A 21379-nucleotide genomic window follows, 5' to 3' on the forward strand; every position below is an offset into this window, starting at 1 on the left:
TGAGAAGATGCAGGATGTGACAAGATGGATTAAAAACACCTGACTTAAGAAGATGCCATCATGAAGAGAATGTACATGGCCTGTAAGGGACTTCTAAGGGGAGAAACAGGGCTGTAGGCAGAAAAAACCCAATATTCTCTGAGCTCGTGGCAGCAAGTATCAGAATCAGTAATTTACTGTTATTTGTAAACTCAGTATTTGTGAGGGCTCTTCCTTTCACACCCCTTGATCTCAGGCTGAGCAATGCCAGGGCTGTTCTGAGTAACTCTGCTGTCCTCCAAGGGAAGGGATGATACAATTCTTTCTTTTAGGAGCCTACAAATAGATTTGCTGCTCATGGCAAATTGATTGTGTTCATCAGCTCCTATGGACCTGGCTGCCTTGGGCCTATCCAGGGTCACCCTTTCTAAAACCCCATAACTCCTTCTCCTTCCAGGACCAGGTCATAGCAAAGATAGGTTATAAAAAACACAAACATAAATCAACCCTGAGCAAAATGTTTGGTTTCACAGAGTTTGGAGCTCGCCACTGCAGCCATGCCATGTTCTCATCTGTAAATATGTGGCTCCCAAGGGGCACCTTGTAGTCATAAAATACAATTATTGGGCTTTTTCTTGTTTTCCTCCTGTTGCTGGTATGTTTTTAAAGTTTCTGAAATAAGTCAGGGGCTATGCTGATGTCCATCAATGCATTATTTCTGTAGCAGAACCTGAAAATATGTGTTCTGTAGCTGACCAGTGCTAAGATACTGAGGGAGGTATGTGAGGGTGGAAAACTCACTGGAACAGTGCTGGAGGAATGCAAAAGGCAAAACAAACCAAATCCAGACCACTTTCTCCTTCACGATGTTTCACTTGCTGTCCCTGGAACTGCACAGGAATGTTTAATCCTGCACAGGAGTTCATTCACACCCAAAGAGAAGCCGAGAGACAAATTCCTTCCAAGAAATTTTGGACACTGAAGCCACCGTGAGCAGAAAGAAAATGAGTATCTATGTTTAACAGTGCTGGAAATGCACCCAGTGGATTCTGGGTCCCATATCTCACCAATATTCAACTCTTGAAGTCCCAGTGACAAGATTCGGTTTCTGGGAGAGAAACTATTCACAAAGGAAGAACAAATTGGAGAGAAAAAGAAACTAAAATTTCCCAAATGTCTTGCAGTAGCTCTGTTCTTTGATTTTTTTGTGTTTAGAAAAAGAAAGGGTATATAATTTAATCTGCATGAGAATAAGGCAGAGAGAAAGGGGTGTCTCTACCACATCTGCCCAGCTGCTCTCTAATAAGATGAAGATAACAAAATTTCAGCATGTGTTAATATTTCAGTACAGGCTTCTGCTCTGAAAGCATTCAGAAAACAAATGACCAGGCAGAGGGCTGCGCAGAGTAATTTCCCTTTTAGAAAGGGCAATTAAAACTGCAGTAGCCTTATCTCCTCACAACTTACATTGTTTTAGAACCACAGGACAAAAAATATTACTGAATGGAATTTCTGAGGGATTGGTAGAAATCAATATAATATATCTTTTGTGGTAAATGCCTTAGAATCTATTTTTCCTGCAATAAAAATACATTTCTAATATCCCTAATGCTGATAAAATATCATCTTGATAATCTATTCCAACACCTAAGAGACTTCAGTTTCTGTTCTGGCAAGCTCTGAATTTCAGTTTAAAATGCATTCTGGTTTAACTGTCATCAATAGCCTAATGCAATCTCAAAGAAACAGGCATAGGCTATTCAAATATGTTTCCAATATAAGTTGGAGATTGTCAGACAAAGGAAAAAATAGCTTCCCAGTTAAAGACATAAATGTCAAGAAATAAGAAGAGGGAGAAAAAGTGCGCAAAATTCTGATTTTCTTATTACATTTTTCTGGTATGGGTCAATTATTCATAAATCATCATAATTTTAATAAAAATACTCTACAAAGCACAGTTAAAAAGCATGACTTAGTTCATCAAGATCTAAGAGGGTCTTTCTTTGCTGTTGAAATTTTAATTATTCACTCTTTCAATATTCATAAGTCACCTCATTCTTAAGTTGGTAGGTGAGCCACACAATCAAGAGATTTAATAGTGGAAAAGACAGGAAATTTAGGGTACTTTCCTGTATTTAAGCCTTTTCTTTTGTTTTCCTGTATTTGAGATTTTGCAATAAAAATCTCTCTCTACAGTCCTAAGGTCTAAAGCCTTGCTGTCATAAAAAATTATTTTTTTATGGGTCTATATGACTTCAGTAAGTGTAAACTTGTGGACTATGCCAGGTATTCCAAATCTCAAAAGAGAATTATGTGCTATGGTCACTGATTGTTATTAGAAAATGGTTTTTTTTAAACCAATGTTAATAATAGTTATGATACATCTTAATAGTTCACTCACCAGTGAAATGATCTTTACAGTCCCTTCTGACCCAAATCATTCTAAGATTCCATGAAATCTCAATTGGTGAATTAGAACATTACAGAACAGATTATAAACAAGCAAATACCTTTAGATTTTATAGGTAAAATACTCTATTTTTTTCTTTTAAAGCTCAGATCAGAAATTTCAACATGTCCTTTCCAACAAGCTAATCTTGCAGAGAGCTGATACTTCACCCTGTTATTTCCTCTCCTACACAACACTAGCAAGGCTCAGGATGAAGCCAGTCTGTGAGAAGGCTGGACATTCTTAAAATTAAACAGCAAACAACTTCTTTACAGCATTTTTTTAAAATCTCCCCATTTTGTAGAAAAGAAAAAGTTACAATATCAGCCCTGAAGGTCTATTTGTGCTGTGAGCGATACCTCTGGTGAACAGAGAAATCTGGACTTGAATGGACAAAATAAAAAGGTCTGTGTAAGACAGACAGACTTTTGTACTGCAAAAATATTTGAAAGCTTGCAATTCTCTTTTTTTTGCCTCTTTTAGTCCCACAAAGGTCAGACTCAGCAGCCTGAGAGACACAGAGAAGCTGCGCCAATTTTCCTTGAACAAGAGATGCGGTTCTGATAGCGGGATCACACAGCTCGGTAGTTTCATCACCATTCGGATGCTTGTAGGAGTTACTGATCATCAAAAGGGACCTTTAAATTTATGGTTATTCTGTGTATTTCCTTCCTTACTAAGCATTTTATGATCAGCCCTTGGGTTGTTTGGTTTTTTTGCTTAGGACCACATTTTTGCTTTTGTTTAACTTGTGAGTAGACTTTTCCATGAGAACGAGAAGTTTCTAGATCAAGATCAAGATGTTAATTTTCATCTTGGGTAGCTCCCTTATGTTCTACTTGTTTACTTCAAATATTACCTCTAATAGAATAATTAGGGATGGGAAAGATGTGTGAAATCAACAAATCCAACCATCTTTCCATCACTCTTCTTAGTGACACAGATATGGCCTAACTGAGGCTCTGTTGGCATTAATAAGACTGAGTTAATATGTTTGCTTTTTACCTCCTCTGAATTATTCCCAATGAGATAACCTTCAAGTCACACTGAGTGTCTCTTTCTCCAAGAGTCTGAGAGGGAATGAGGGTATTGAAAAATGGCAAAAGTTAAAAAATTTATTATGAGATCCTGAAGGGCTCTTGGCTTACATCAAGATCACAAGATATTGTGGAGGCCCCCAAAGGAAACAAGACAAGTTTATGAAGGGAATTTTTTTTCAGGAGCTGTGGTCATAGGACTCCTCCCCATTGGGAAGTATCCAGAAATTTGTAAATCAGAGGAATAAACAAAGAGCATCTGATCACCTTCAAAGCAGAAGTCCTACACTTTCACTGGCCTTGACCAAGACAAAGCAATGGGGTGAGAAACACTTGCTGTTTTAAAGTTAAAGGTTCCAACACAATTTGTATTGATCTGCTTCCAGCATTTAAATATGTGGTGGATTTCTTGCCAGGCTGCTGCCTGGCTTCTGTTTCTAGGCTTGAAATCCTGTGATCTTTGCTCTATTATATTCTTGTATATTACTCCTCTGGTACTTTAACTGAGGAACATGCTGAGGTTCTTGGACTGCTGCTGAGGTTTGGAACAGAGACATCCTATGAGGAGAGATGGCCACTCTCCTTTAGTGCATACAATTGACATGGTGGTATTCACTCAAAGGTTGGACTTGATGATCTTGGAGGTCTTTTTCAACCTTAACAATCCTATGATTTTATTTCTCTTCACAACCAGAAATGACAGACCTTGAAAATCAGTGTAATTCCAGTAATATATATATTAACAGCCAAATGTTTGCTCTGCTTACATTTGTGTGAGAGGCCCTTTCCTCCCTACAGATTTCTTCACTTGCTTCAACACTGGTAAGTCCCTGCAGAGCGCAGCCAAAGATGATATTTTTTAAATGAGCAGCAATAAAAATTCCCCATAGCAAGTTTAAATCCTGATAATGGTGCACTTTTATTGCATTGTACTGAACTTTTACCAATCAGTCCAATTATGGCCTAATTCATTCTCATCACTTTGGAAAGCGTATTTTTTTTTTTTTCAAAGCCCTATCTGATTTTTTGGCATGTGAAATGCTTACAAAGGGAAGTTAATAAAAGAGCAGTTCATCTGCATATACAAAGGAAGATCATAATATAAAAAATTGCCACATTAGAGAAGTCTAGACCTTGACTATCTGTCATATATTTTTATAGCGTCTTATCACCGTGCTATCTGATAAAGGAGTGAAATGGTTAAGATAAATGAGACTTAATTAGCGGAACTGATACCTGTCTATTGCGAGCCTTCAATTTGCATCTGGGAGCTCTGATTTTCAGAAGGGAAGTGCACGCCTGCAGTCCTGCTTCCCTTTGAAATCAACGGGAGTTTTCCCTGCAGTGAAAACAAATGCTCAAGGTTTCACCCAGAGCCAACTGAAACTTCTGCCGTCTACTCATCCCTTTGAATCATGAGCTAAAACGTGGGGAAACAAGCAAATACCAGAGCTCTGAGATGGAGGGAGATGCAGAAGAGCACAGACTTGACTTCTAACACGTCAGGCTGCAGAGCTCAGCAGCATGCAGAGACAAATAAGTTGTGTCAGGAGGAGGGTTGGTGCAGATTATTTTCGCTCTGGCACAAAGCTGACCAAAATTTGGCTTGGATTTTTTTCTTTTTTTTTTTTTTAGCTTTGCTTGTGGAGCAAAGTATTTACATTTGAGCTAAGGGATTAGATGGCGAGTTGCCACTGGTGTCAACTATTTCAGTAGGAATGGGTTGTAGCTTCCCCGCCAAACGCTCCCTGTGCAGAACAAATGATTTACCACAGAGCTCAGAGATGGGGTATTTACATTCATTTAAGTTTGGTATAAACATTTACAGAACATTAGGACAAATACCAGCATTCTCAGCTAAATGTCTGACCACAATTATTTCTGAAGAATAAATGGTCTGTAGAATGACTCTAAAATGAGAAGGATTTTTTTTTCTTTCTTTTTTTCCTTCCAAGCTAAAGGACTTTGAGAGAAACAGTGCAGTATGCAGCTAAACACACTGTGCAAAGGTTCATGTAGAGTTAAGGAAAACCATAGATGTTTGTGAGATTAGAGAGTGAAGATCTAGATTAAACCCGTTTATGTTGTCCTTCATCTGCTGTTCTGTTTTTTTCCTTCAAAATCTCACCTTCAAATCTGACCCTGACAGACATGCCTTTTTCAGTAAAGATGTTTTGTGCTGACCAAGTACTTTTTAAACCAAACATCATGAGCTGGCCCCTGCAAAGGTACTTTTCCCACTGGAAATGGCGGCATGAGGGTTGTTGATTACAGCACAAGAGACTATTTACCAAATATTTCTCAAAGGCACCTGGCTGTGAGAATAGGGAAGCCACTCAAAGCTACCTAGAGCTACCTAAGAGTAAAGTGCACATTTTCCCAGTGTTAGCACAACAGGCTAATGTATTCTTCATCACTCTTTTAATTATTATTTTTGCTTCAGTCTTAAGTGCACCACAGAGAAACGTTGCAGATGCAAAGATTTCTGTTCAGTGCTATTTGTGGATCTCCTGTGACAAATTCATCCTTGCAAAATCATAGAATCATCAAGGTTGGAAAAGACCTTTAAGATCAAGTCAAACCATTAACCCAGCACTGACAGGGCCACCACTGAGCCATGTCTCCAAGCCCCACATCTACACAGTTTTTGAACATTTGCTGGGACAGTGATCCCACCATTTCCATGGGCGGCATATTTAGGAAAAACAAACAAACTCTAAAAATAGTTTAGAAAAAAATCATTGTTAATAACATGGTTTTCAGTATATTTCTCATAGCCAGAGCTGCCCAGTAACTGCAGGACTCACTTAACACGTCAGAACAGTTCTGCTGTCAGCTCCCACAGAGCAGGGAGCTTAACCTGATTTTCAGGCACCTTGGCTGAACATGTAATTATGAGTTGATTGACTATCCTGAGATGTGTCTTTCTTAGTTTGGGGGGTGGTGATGTCTGATTAGGGATTTTTTATGATGCTAATTTAAAGTTTCTAATGAAAACAGCTTATTAATCTCTCAGCATTTCTGAGTTAAACTGGATTCTCTTTTTTCTGCAGCCTCCTTCTGTTGGGCCTGTTCTACATCAAAATACATTTGTCCCTGTGAAAATAGCATGTACAAGGAAGATAACTAAAATCTGACCATTAAAACACAATTTATTACTCCTGTCCCCAAACACCCTTATTGGACAGTGTTAACTGTTGATCTGGTTTAGATCCTGGATCCCATGAAGGGCAGATCTTTTTTAGTAATGACAGAATTCTGTGAGACTCCTACTGACATTTGGAAGCATCACCTTGGGAGAGCATTAGGGGCTTCATAGCAGAAGACACTTCCAGGCAGAAGGAAACCCCAGTCTAAGAGGTTTAAAGCCATAAACTGATGTTCTGCAAGTTTTTGTTCTGGATTTGTTTGTTAAACACTACTATGGCTGATTAACCTTAGCTTTGAATTCCTGATTTCTTTTCTAACATAATTATCAACAGGGACATATTATTTTATTAAAAGAGAACAAAAATGTCATTAATAGCCTATATCACTTCCTAAATTATTGGGGCTTAGCTACTTTGAAGGGTTTAAAAGCAGAAACCAAAGAAAAATGAGCTCTGAGCATTTAGGTGAGGCTCAGATGAAAATCGAGACCACTTTACTCTGATTTGCTTCACCGTGCAATGAATATAAACTGAGTTTAAGAGCCTGAATTTCTCACAGAGGCAGCATTTTGCACCCCTTAACCAAAGGGGCAAAAGACTGCATGACAGCCAGAACAGGGATTAATCCTGACTCAAAAGTTGCATGCACATTCAGGGAGGGTGGGGGAGGGAATTTTAATGAGCTCAGGATTTCTGTTGGCAGTAGCTTTAATCATCAGGTCTCCCCCAAAAATGAAGAATATTCATGCATACAATAATTAATACTGAACAGGAGATTTGTATCAATCTGACAGATAGGAGATGAAATTAACTGTGCTTTCATGTACAATTTTAAGTAGGTCAGATAAGAGCATCTATTGTAACGAACTTTTATTTTATAGATATACTCTGACACGTACAGACCCATACGAACCCATTGAAGAATGTCTACAAAAATCTCCCACGCAGCAGAATCCCCTTACCCTGATGTTTTCAGGCTGCCCAGTTCTTTCCCTGGAGCTCACCATTTTTCCTCTCACTGGTTCATGAGCTCTAAGGTCACAGGCAATGGTCGTGATACAATCAAATCTTCTGCAAACACGAAACTCAGAACAGCATGCAGTAATTCTTACACTGCATCCTGTCAGCTGTGGATGGAGCATGCTGAAAATATTTAAATAAAACAACCTCTGATGCTTCATTGATTTTTCTCTAAATTTTATTTGTTTGCCTCCTTCCCTTTGAAGAGTCATGTTGGATCAGCGTTAGATATCTAGAAGTGTTTCCTCTTTTAATTATATTCCCCACTAGATAATGAAAGCAATAGTAAAAACATGACTTAAGGGAAATAAAAATCAGAATATGACATTAATGTGATGGGGATACAGTGAACTTAATTCTCTGAAGGTGTTCATTAGTTTTTTATACCACTTTAATTTCTTCAACATAAAATGGAAGTGCAAAGAAAAGATGTCTCTATTCCTTGGTCTGATCTGCATGTACATTTTTAACATTTTAAATGATAAGGAAAACTGAAGTTGTTTTTTTTTTTAAATACACAGGCACCTTTACAGTAATGTTGTTTTACCTTTTTTCTAAACTGAAAAATTAAACCTGTATTTGGCAATTATTAAAGACTTCAGCAGTTGGCTGTGTTAGCGTATAACTGCTTGAATAAAATAATTTACTTGTGTGTGAATTACCTAGGGAAAAATGAAATAAAGAATTAAACTAAGCTCTGAAATATTTTTTGCTAATACTTTAGATCAGATGTCCTGCCTTTTTTTGTTTTGTTGCCTTCTTTTGTTTTCATATTTGTTGAAAAAGAAGAAAGGGAAACTGGAGGAGGAAAAAATAAGAAAAAAATTTCAAGAGACACAATTTGGGAAGAATCATGACAAGAAACAATTTAGTTGCTTAAAAAATCCTGATAGTATTTTTTATGGGAAAATATATACATTTTGTTCTGAAACACTAAAGTAAGCTCCCAGGTAAATGCCTGAAGTTATACAAATGCTACAGCAATGTGTCAGACAGTCACTAATCAAAACTGTGTGCTTAAATAACCATGCACATAATGTCCTTAATTGCATGCTGAACTGGGGACTAGTACAAAGGCTCCCCAGCTCCACGACCAGTGTCTGTGGGATTTAAGCTAGTTGTCTTAGTGACATTCAAGTCTTGCTCCCAAGTCAATATAGAAAGATAAAACAACATCAGAAATATTTCATCCCATCAGCAACCCAAGTGTTCTTCTGATACAACAGCTCCTGTGATTCAGCTTCAAGGAGAGGACTCTGCAATGCTCTTATATTTGATATTCCACATCCAGGGGCCAGGACCAATTTTGGGGGTGATTCTCTGCTGGTTAGGGAGCTTGCAGGACAAGAAAGGTGTCACCAATATGCAGGAGATGCAGAAATTAGGTAGACTCGTGTTAGATATTTAGTTTGACTGTTGCTCCTAAAGAAGCAACTTCTACCCCTGGAAGTGTTCAGGACAGGTTGGATGGGGCTTGGGGCAAGCAGGTCTAGTGGAAGGTGCTCCTGCCCATGGCAGGGGTTGGAACCAGGAGGTCTTTAAGGTCACTCCATGATAGTAGGTGGAATGAAGACCTAAACTTCTGAGCTTGGAAGAGCAACTGCACTACCCAACCCTTCAGCCAAAGCCGTGAGAGGGGTGACTTGGAGGCCAAGCACTTGGAGGGTTGTGAGTGTAAAAGAATTACCTTCTGTAATTCCCCGTGTGTGGGAACCAAACAGGTCACAAAAGCAAGGGGGAAGAGAACCAGGACAAGCGGGTTGCTTCTAATTTTTTTTTCTTCTTCTTGGTAAGAAACTTTATTTTTTTGAAAAGTCCCCTTTGGTGCCTGCAACCTTATCACAGTAGGATCAACAGCTGAAACCAAATGAGAAAGAAGGTGAAATTGTCTAGACTGAATGAAGCACGTGCAGCACAGTGAAAAGTAAATTGGAAGTTTAGCATTCTTTCATTTTTAATAACCTGAAGTGTTATCGATAGTGTCAGTAATTAATTTTTTTAAGATGTTCATTTTAGATCAATAGTATCCTCATTAAACAGGCAAGGTCATGTATCATATTTAAAACAGTAAAATTCAAGCTCTGTGGTGAAATTATACCAATTGACATTAATAGGGATGCAACTCTAACATCTCTTTTTTTTTTTTTTTTGTGAAGTTGTCAGAAAAATATATACTTTAAAAAAAATATCAAACCCATGTATTTCTCCTCTTCTCCTTCCTGGTAGTTGTGCATTTGCAGTGTGGAAAAGGCTTAGAACAAGTATCACTGAAACTGCTTCCCTTCTGATTCTATGGGAAGTTATTTTCTGTAGAGGTGATAAAAATATTGCCCTCAGTACAGCACGAGCTGACTGCTGCAAACTCTGTAATTTAAGGACTTCTGTGCTCTTGGGTAATATTTAATAGTTTCATGTGGGCATTTTAGGTTTTTTGTAGAAAATACTTCTTGAGATGCAGGCTCAGTTGACAGAAAAACAATAAATCCAATAGCACATATATATGGCCTTTGTTATAAACATCAGGGCAAATTCCCAGGTCTCTCCACCCAAAATAAAGCAGCTCTGCTCACGGCAGAGCAAGTGCTTGATGGATCAGCCCCTTGACTGAAGCTTAAATGAAGCTGCATGTCTTAGCGGGAGAACTGCAGGCAAAGGGCTGCTTCTGAAATCTGAGCCTGACACCACAACCTCTGCAGCCTGTTTGGTTTACAGCCCAGGCTCAGGCCATATATTGTCTGAATTTACATGCATTTACACCCTGGACTTCACACCTAACCTTTGTGACTGAAGCATTAAATGGAGCCACGTCCTTTTTGCTGCAGAGCTGCTGGAAATGCAGGAAATGCAGGGCTGCAGGATCACTGCTGGTGCAGGAGTGAGCTTGCATTCAGTGCACACCTCACTGCTCTTTGCTTCTTCTTCTTTAACTCCTTGTTCTTTTCTTCCTGCTTCCTTTCTTACCAAAACACTCAGTGAATAACCCTGGAATCATCAAAACATCATAAAGACTTGAAATGCCTCTGTAAGCAGCCTCAGCATTACGAGTCAAAAATACCCAAGATGAACTAAGACATATTTCTTTTTGGTTTTGTCTAGAAGGGTGAGTTTTACAAGGGATCCACCCTTCATAGTTCCTTTGTTGTTGTTTATTATGATCATATAAGAGAGCAAAGAGTGCTGTATACAACACATAAGAGTACTTTAAAAGAAACTTCGAAAAAGCTGAGCTGTAGCTCCTCATTTGAAGGGAGAGGAAGAAGTTAAGAAAAATTAAAATGTAATTTTGTTTTCTTGATATTTATGTGGGAGAAAAAAGTGCCCTGCTCTTAAAGGATGGCTCTACCTGATGTTTTGAACATGGTATGCCTGGGAGACAGTGTGGAGCTATCTATTTGCTTATATATTAAGAATGTTTTTTCTATATAGGAAACCTGAAGATGTTTTACATTTTTTTGTGACTTTAATGTTTTTGAAATCTAAAGTTCATGAAAAAGCCATGTAATTGGTACAGAACATTTTTTTTCACTTGCATCAAGCCCCCTAATCTTTGAACATTAGAATAATTTTGCATCTAGCCTGGGGTAAATTAGTTTCTTCAGGGTTTTTTTTTCAACTTCCCAACATTATTTATTTTCAATTTGAAATTCTTTTAATATCAAAGTGGGTGTAATTAATTCTGTTTCTGATGATCTAAAAATTAAAATGAAAAATTACAAATAATATATCAAAGAACTTTCATAAAATATACCTGACCAAAATAGTTCAGGTTTACTGAAGCTACATATCAATTTTTGTGGGGATTTTTTCCCCATGTATATAAAAGCCATGCTTTAGTGCCATCTAGTGCACCAAGAAATCACAAAAGAAACTTCCCTCAATGTTTATGCTCTTGCCCTGCAATAAACACTTTAAAACTCGAGATTAGAGCCATGGCTATCATATTAAGTAAACAGCAAAATGACTCTTAATTACCTATTTGGAGCCTGGCTATGTACAGTAATTGTGAGTGTAGAGCAAGAGTTTCAGGTCTTCTCACATCAACCATTATTGAAACTGAAAAAGACTCAGTAGTTCAGATTTAATCTCTTTTCCTCTGGAAAATTAGAAGTGTCTCAGAAGAATTCTAGCTTTCAGCTAAATATCGTGAGTCTGAAACCTAGTTGGGGAATACACAAAATATGGTGTATGCAGACCCTGGGTTTTTCCTTTTCCCACAACTGAACATTAATTCTCCAGATTTCAAGGGGAAAAAAAAGTAAAAATACCAAAAGCCTGCACAGAACAGCTGGCAAGAATAAAAAATCATAAAATCATAGAAGGTTTTGTGTTGGAAGGGACATTAAAGATCTTCTAATTCCAATAGCCCTGATATGGGGGGTGACATCCCATCAAGTATTTAACAATTTTCTTCTCTGTTTTGAGGTTTAATGTTGGGGGATTTGGTTAAGAATTTTTGGATGGGTTTTTGGTTATTGTTCCCTTTATATTTTGTCAATGAAAAATAAAAACTGAGTTTGCAAGCCCGGAAAAAAGATCTGAATGTCACAACAGCCCTGGATTGTTCTCCATTATAAGAAACTCATGATGGCCACACTAAGAGGGGACTTTGGGCCCCATCATCCACACAGATGCTTGTCTCACCAAGGATCTCTGGCTTAAATTTTTATCAGCATCAGCACTCTGGCGGGATGCGTGTGATTCCTAAATGCCTAGCAAGGTTTGAGAGGATTTGATCAGATGATATGAGCTTGGATATTTTTATTGGAGAGGTCAGATCATCTGCTGAAAGCATCCAGATCTTTGGAGATCAAGACACTGATTATGGGCACAGATTTTACAGCAGGAACACTTGTGTTGTCAGATTTGACAGTTCCGGTGCTTGCAAACAGGTAGGAGATTTCTTGCCCCAAATCAGGGACAAGTTGCTTCTGTGCAGGTTTTATTATCAAAAGGAGAGGGGATAGCTTTGATCAGAAGGTGAGACTCATTCTGACCATCTTGCAAAAGTGATAATCTGTGCTGATTCCCCATGTGTGTCCCTGATAAAGATTTCTCTATTTTATTTTTTTTTTAAATACGTAGTTTAAGTCTAGTACAGTAAAACATTTTGGTGTAAAAGCCTGATGTGTGCAGCTTGGTACCTGAGTTCATTGCCTGGACACAGTGACAGCTGAGGATCAGGAGAGAGGTACAAGAAAATGTTAAAACTTTCCCACAAGGAAACCAGCCACGATGAGTGGCAATTTCAGCTTCATTTTGGGCCACAAAACCTTTTCAAATATAATCTTAATAATGATAATAATGATAATGATAATGATGATGATGATGATAATAATAATAATAATAATAATAATAATAATAATAATAATAATAATAGAAAAATCTTAGATCTTTTTGGTGACCATTGGACAATGCTTGGGAGCTGGAGTTTACCTACAACACCAACTCCCTGTGACAATCTGCATTGCTGTGGGGGCTTGACCTCTTTGAACTTCCAGGTGTAAAGCCATGGCAATAATCCCCTTCCAAGTGCTCATGTGGTGAGCAGCAGAACCAGGAGTGAATGGGAAGGAGGAGAGGGAGGAAGATGCTGCACTGAGATGCTCAGTGCATGAGATGCTGCCTCCACTGCCCCAGTGTTACAAGGGGGCACAAGTAAATTCTTCCTGTTGATGGTTATGTGACTTTCAGACCCCCAAGCTGGATGTGGCTGTCCTGAAATGATAAGATCCTTCCCACTCCACAAACAATCTTCAGGGGTGTCAGGGGCTCTGCTTACCAGTCTCTGCCCTGCTCCTGCCTTGCAAAAAAGAAAAAAAAAAAATAAAGGAGATCTTGTTAAGAGAAATGCATTTGTCAGCACTCTGAATTTTAATGTGAACTGGCAGTGGATCTCAGTGATAAAGAAAAAGTCTAATACGGAAGGTAATTTTGCAGAGACCTTGCTAACATGTGTTATCCACTGGCTTTCTTTTGTTCACTGCTGTGAATTATCAACTGACTCAAGGCAATAAAGGGAAAAAAGTTGTATTTCTCACTGTGTCACTTTAATAACGTCATCCAGAGCTCACTGCAATAATTTAATTTTGCAGAGAAAGCATGGAGTTATTACATTTCTGACCCCCTCCTCCCCCAGCATTTTGTAGGCAGGTATTGAGCAGTGATTGACCAAAAGTTGTGATTCATGGTCAGCCACAGGGTTCTGCCAAATGTCTAAAACATTCATTTCTCTTGGAAAAAAACCATCACATTTCCTAATCCTCCAGTGAGGAAGCTTGATTCAACACAAGATCTGAATCACCATTACTAAAGGATGTACAAGAAACCCTGCAGAAAACGTGGGGTTAAGCAACCCAAGAGAAATTTTCCTCTTATCCTCTGCTAGTTATAAACAGAGATAGCAATGTGTATCTATGCAAAGTATCTCAGTTAAAAGTAGGGGGTTTATACAATATTAATAATCATAATATTATGAGATTTTTGCTTTTCTTCCTCCTGTCAGCAGATGGGAACCTTTGGTGATAATTTGGGATGCTATTTTACCAGAGTCTAATTGCAGCAAATGCATTGAGGCTGTTTATCTATAGTGTTCACTTGATGAAACTCTGGATTAAGTTCATAGATCCAAGCAGAGAGCTACAGAATGCAGATCCTTTGTGGATTCATTTTAAATGTCCAACAGTTTAGGTTAAAATTATTTCTCCCAAAAATTCTGAGCCATTCTCCTGTGTCTTGCTTCAGTTTTGTTGTGCAGTGAGGAATTCCCCAGGTTCCACATGTGAAAAGGAGTTTTCTTGATGAGAATGCATTATCTTCTATGACTACAGCCTCCAAAGTTTTCTCCCTGAAGTTCTTGATGCTTGCCACAGTTTACACCAGTCAGCAGAATTTAGCCCATTAACTGCATCTCTCAGTTCACCAGAAATCCCCAGTGTCCAGCACACCTACTTTAAGTGTTACTTTTGAAAAAATGTGGAAAATAGCCTTTAAAGTCATCATTAAGTGTATTGCTGGGAGTGTCATATAAATATCTTATTTACAGAAGCACTGAACACCATATGTTCAAAGGAAGATGTGCCAAAAAGTGCTAATTACACTGTTACTAAATGCCAATCAGGTAATTACACTCAGCCCACTTAAATGCTCTCTGCAATCTGGGGTTGCCTCAGCAGCTGAGGAAGGATTACAGGCATCCCAAAAAGCTCATCAGTGCCCTTTCCTCAGGGCACTGGGTATTGAACCAAACTTCTGAGTAGGACCCAAACCTCCCAGCTCTTTATTTCCTCTGTTCATCCTTTTCTAGATGCTTTTTTCTCTTCTTCGCTCAGACACTCAGGAGCTTTTTTCCTTAACCCAGAAACATCTGAAAGAATTTTTTTTTTTGCTCCCTTAGAGTGTTCCCCTTCCTTTGATTCTTTCTTGTAGGATATGTTTGGCCTATGGTTTATCTTCTGATTCCTAGGAGAGAGGTGACCATGCCTTGAACTTGGCCAGTAAAGCACTGAGCAGCCCCTGCCAGGGTTCCCTGGTTGAGAACTTATTTCTGCATCTCCACTTTGAACTCTTTGCTTAGCACTGATGTGCTGTGTTCAGCAATGAGATTTCTGCTCAAATCCTTTTCCATTTCTCAAATCGATTTCTGGTCAGAAAGCCAACCCAGAGGCAAGGTACAAGCATAGATATACATGTATATATAAATATAAATATATTTTTATATATTAACATGGATTTTATATATATATGTGTGCACTGTGTATAGATATTATATATATATATATTTAATATAGTAGAAATTTATGGATATTAGGAACCTTCCTGGAAAACTGACAACATTCTGCACTGATGCAGCTCATCAATACAACACATAAGGCTGATATGCAGATCCAGTCCCCATCATTTTGCAGGCAGCCAAACCACCTCAGCAGTCCTGAAAGTTGCACAGAACTTGCATGTAAAAAAAAAAAAAAAAAGTGAAATATACACAGTAATCACTGGCAAAATTTGTCATCACTTTAATGCAACCAGGAGGCAATAGGAGACAGTTTAACAGATGTTTCTATATTTAAGCCAGAACAAACAGAACAGATTAATTTCCCCACTTTCTCCTCAGAAGCAAAGGCTAGAAAGTTCTGGGTCTGAAATTTCATTGTGTAACACAAGGGAAAAACAACTTTTTGATACCTCCAGCTGTAGAGGTGATGTGTGCAGCACTGATGAGCTTAAGAACCAGAAGCCAGTCTGTGAGTTTAGGCTGCTGCTTGGGGAGAACAAGGTTGCAGTGAGGTCCATTAGTGCCTGATCAGACAACTTGGAGTACAATTAATTTAGAAATACTACACACTGCTACTATTAAACACAAACAACAAAGCAGATTGTTTGTGAGTAGAGCAAGAATTTCTCAGCAAAGTCCAAACTGTGGAGCAGGTTAAGTGTGGTGTTGCTTTTTCTTACTTAGCAGGCTTTTGGCCAAAAAATGGGATGAAATGTGCTCTCAGCTTGCTGCCTGTGCCACCCCACTGATTGCAGAAGGGTGTCCCAGGGCACACATCAACGATGGATACAGCCCAGGGGTCACAAGCTACCTCTCAAATTGCAGGACTCCCACACTTAATTCGCTGCTCTAATTATACCATCAGCTGTCATTGCTCCTGTTATTTGGATCTGTCATCCTGACCCAGCAGGGAGGCTGGGGGTGAGCTGGTGCCTGGTGCAGGCAAGAAGGAGAGGAGGGAAGGCTGCAGGATCCGGGGATCTGATGCCTGAGGTTGCAAAATGGAGCTGTTTTGGGGCTGCTGGAGGGGAAACAGCAGCAGCTTGAGCCCCGCTTCAGATGGGAGGGGTTTTGCACATCTGCTTCCTCCCTCTCTGCCTGTGTACCAGGGGTTGTTTTTTTCTGATTTTTCTCCCTTCACATGGCTTGAAGCCTGCTAAAACTGGCTGTCCAAAGCAAAGTCTGGTGTGATGCTGAGGGATAACCAGCCCTACACCAACCACTGTAATTTCACTGTTGTTTTACCAGCAGCCTCCCCTGTGAATTGTTTCCCTGCGAGCTTTGGGAGGGCAAAAGGGGAGAGCAAAGCATCGAGGCTCCTGCTTCCCTCAGCTGCCAGTGAATTCGTGTGGGTTTGCTCTTTCCTGAGCTCTCAGCCCTCTCCACCTCGGAGGTGAAAGTTGTGTAATAACCCTTTCCTCAGCCTTGACTCAAAAGTTGCCAGCTCAGTGATTCACCACCTGCTTTCTCTGGAACTGCCAGCTGAAACCCCAGCTGAAAGGAGCCCGTGTGGGGAGCAGGGGAGATGCTGTCCCCCAGCCCACTCCTGCCCACGCTCCCAGCCCCGAGTGACAGCTGTGGGGTTATATTTGTCACAGGTGTGCAGTTCACATCTGACATTAAAAAGCCCTGGGAGGGGGAGAAGGAGGGGAAGAGGTGTCCTTCCTTTGTGGGAAGCCCTCTCCTCTGTTTGCCATTTTGAAGGTTTTACAGTTATTAGACCGTCATCTTCACAATTGCCTCACCCAAACTTTGCTGGAGCTTAAACACATCTTGCCTGTGACAACGATTTCAGCCCTGGCAGGTTCTAAAAAAGGCTTTTAATCCTAGTTATTTTCTGTTCCACTTAATTGCCTTACCCAGCACTTACACTTCATATAAAGACAATCCATCTTTTCCCCACTTACTTCTGTAATAATCATCATCCTCCTCTGCAGAAATAAAATAAATAAAATTAAAAAAAAATTAAAAAGAGGAAAAAAGTGGTAGAGGTTAGAAGGAAACTTGACATTGAAAACAGACACTCAAATTATAGATGTCTTTGAATAATCCATAATATTTTTCATGCACTTCACAGAGTTCCTTTCTGGAGCTAATGGAGCTTTAATAGGGGATGTTTTCCCCCCTTCCTTCTCCATGCAAGTTCCCCTCCCCTTTCCTCTTCCACTGTGAAGTTTCCATGAGTAATCCCAAAAACAATATTTAAATGACTGAAACGTTGGAGCATAGTGTTACTGTATAATACAGCATGTCCAGAACGTTCCTCTGGGATGGAAATCTTTTCTTTTCAGTATATTAAAGGAGAAGTAAACATTGTAGTGGGAATAAAAATGAGTGCTTTGAAAAGCTATTTTACATTTTTGCCATTTTCTTACACTTCTGTCAACTTTATTGGAGCAGCATCAGTTATCCTATAAGTTTTCTGGGGACAAACCCATTTCTTTTCATGGTGGCTGTGAGGGCACCTGGTTGTATTTGTTTTGTCCTCCCTGTTCTTTCTCCTGTTTCATTTGCTAGGAAGCCACCAGGTCAGGTGCCATTTATGCAGTGCACTAAAAACACTGCTATGTTTTCCCTAACTTCCAAGACAACCAAAACTACGTCTGTTGCCCTTATCTAATGTTTGTGTCACCTGTCAAACTGTGAAATCAGACTCTGCCCTTGGTGACCCAAATGTTCACCCACGTAGATGAGTGTCTTTCATTTCAAATTTGGCCTTTTTAAGAGTCCTGATGCAAAAATGAAGCACTAAAATATTTTCAGAGTTTCATGGAATTGTTGTTCATCCAGGGACAAGGATGCCATGGAAGCAAAGCACTTTTTTTTGAGCAAGATTGAGATAATTTGGGGCCAGCTCCTTGCTCTTCCTCAGACTCTCTGTTTGAGTGTGGGCAAGCCCCACCACTTCACCAGGCAGCTGTTTATCATCTCCAAAACAGGGTTGACAGAAGATATTCATTCTCTCTCTTACAGGCAGATGATGTGAATAAATCCACAAAGAAATGTTCTGGGCACGTCTGCACCAAAGGATCTGTGGTTTCAGTGGAGATTCCCAAGCTGTGTCTGCAGTGCCTCATGGAGGTACCAGGAGCAGCTTCTCACACAGCTCAGACCACGCTGAGACCCACTGCAAAGTGAGCCCAGCTACAGCCAAAATACAGAGCAGACACCACAGTGAATCATGTAATAAGGAGAGGGTTAAGGACAGGTACACTGCTTGTCTTTTAGGCACCAAATCTATGGCATTAATGTGGTGTGAGCAATAGAAAACCTGTTATTAAATTGTTTTCAGATCAACCTGCTTCTCACATCCCTTAGAAACTTGTGGCGTGGTAAATTGGTCTTGACAAGAGTGGATTTTTTTTTTTGCTGGGCTTGGGTTTGAACACAGCTATTTGTAATCCTCATTTCCCACTGTGTGAGTGTCTGAAGAAAGGAGTTTGGTTATTTTTTTTTCACACATGTAAAAATAAAAACATCTTGGTGGAAACTCTCAGGTCCTGCAGACTCTTTGCTGACCTAGTCAGCTGGCCACCCTTTCTCATGCAAAATGTTTCACATGAATCTTGTTTTATGCCTTGTAACATTTTCATGTGACTCACGACAAGTGATTCATATTTCTTTGGTACTCGCCAAAGATCATACTTAGAAATCTGATTCTTAGAAATTTTTCGTTCCCTTGTGTAGGAGGGATTGTGGGTGCTGTAGTCAGGTTCATTATGATAAGGCAATCTCAGACAGTGTCACATAATCACGTTTACAGTAATAAATAATAATAATCACAAATTCATTAAAATCTTGAGCTTCCAATAAGAAAAAAAAAAAAATTACATCAGAGCCAGGAACAAGCTGTCTAGAATGGTTTTGCACTTTAAACTGTTGCTGTTGCATCTAAAATATGTGGATAAAATAAACATTCAACCTAAATTTTTGAGTTGTAGACTGGGATGTGAGGTCTAGGCTTGAGTCTTTACTTTGCTGGTAGACTTCCAGTGTGACTTCAGGAAAACTGCTGAGTCTTTGCTGCTTTCTTCTATTCAATGTTCTACTTGTTAACATTTTTGCTTGTTTTGATCCTAAATTCTCCAAGGGAAAGAAGGAAGACTAACTTTTGAGTCTACAACAGTGATTAGCAGAGGCAGTAAAATGATGAGAAAGGGTGAAAGATGCTCATGATTTTGGCTGGGATTGTTCAATACTTGTTTTATGCACCTGAGGTTTAAATAATAATGAAAAAAATAAGAATTTCCAAATCTTCTTCAGTAAGGGAATTTTTGTAGTAATTGCAAATACTTTGAAATTGAAACATGGTGTGATCTAATTTTAGAATCTCGGTTGCTCTGCCCAGTCAAAAGTTGTACAAAAATTTACTGATTGAATAGTCTTTGGGTTCTTTCACACTTCAGGTGTGAAAACCACTAAAAGTGATGAAAAAAGGGATAATGAGGAACTGTGGAGGGAGGGGAGGAAATGCGTGCGAGCTAAAACAAGAAAAATAGACCAAAAAAAAAAAAAAGAAAGAAAAGAGAGTGGTTTTTCAAGTCTTTATGGAAATTCAGATATCAGACGAAAGTTGGCTGGTGTTTCCTATTTGGCCTGAATTGCCTGGCTCCTGTAATTTCCACTTCTGTTGATAAATCATGCTGTGTCAAACCTCCAAGAGATGCTAGGACATAGAGGAGGGCTGAGGGGATATTTAACTGGTAGAAGGGAGTTTTAGGCTTTGATCTCTGCTCCCAGATTTTCACATTTTACTTTAAAGAGTTTAGGATCTTTGCCAGAATGATTGTATATATTGAGTTTGTAAGAGATGCATTTATTAAAATACCCCTTTACTGTGGCCAGCAGCCCCCTCCAAGCTCTCACACCAAAAGCTGACATTCAAAAGTCTTTAAGTCTTTCCTTTCAACTCTCCCCAAATCTTACCTTTTGTTTCTCAGTGGAAACTGGGACCAGCCAAAGAGTGATCTGCTGAGAATATGCTGTAAATCTTCATTGTGAGGGAAAGTTTTTTGGGTTTTTTTTGGTTTTTTTTTTGTTTTTTTTTACTGAGCTGATCATCAAGCTGGGCATTCAAATCAATGCTTTTGGCTTATGTGCAGCTCTTGGGCTTTCAAAGGCATATGGAACATTATGCTTTTAGAGACACATTACTTGTTTTATCTGTTTTATAAATACAATAGTAAATACACAACCATTTTGGTTTTTATGGGACCCAATTAACAGAATGAAAGATCTTTCCTTGGCTTTATTGATCTTTGGAGCAAACATTAGGGAGAAAAAACCCCACATGCCACACAAGTCTGTCTATCTGCTATTTAAACTTTCTTCTTTTCACAAAAAAAAAAAAAAATCTTTTAATTAGAAAATATTTAGCATGATGGTATTGACATTTATGGTTACATGTCATTTTTAAGAAGTAGTTCATATTCACAAATTAACTCAGAAACATTAACTTAGATTCAGTAGAGAGTAGGTCCTCCCAAATAGTGACAGATACATTAAATGGTTGAGATAATCTCCATGGCTCTCTTAGGTAAATACTATCAGTCTGAAATCTCCTTTTAAGGAGGAGATAACCAAACCCACTCAAGAAATAACAGCAAACAAAGCATGACAAAGTAAACTCACATTAAAAGAAATTAGTACCTACAAAACAGTGTAACAGCTTAACAAGCTACTGGTGGAGCACAAATCTCCTCTAAGTACCAGGAAATAAGCCATTGAAACTTCATCACTAAAGTGAAGTCCCCACTTGTAAAACTTCTGATAGCTACAAACTCCTTTGATTTGATTCAAATCAGAGGTGATTTTTTTTTTTTTTTAAGGTGCTATTTGCTTCTATGTACACCTAAGCAATAGGTCAGCTGAGAAAGACCAGGGATGAGCAAACACAAGGCAGCAAAACCTCCCTGGGCTTACATATTCATGGAGGATGGGCAAATTTAAAAACAACAATAAGGACTTTTAAGTG

Source organism: Fringilla coelebs (genome assembly GCF_963513975.1).
Source record: "Fringilla coelebs genome assembly, chromosome: 5".
Classification (NCBI taxonomy): Eukaryota; Metazoa; Chordata; class Aves; order Passeriformes; family Fringillidae; genus Fringilla; species Fringilla coelebs.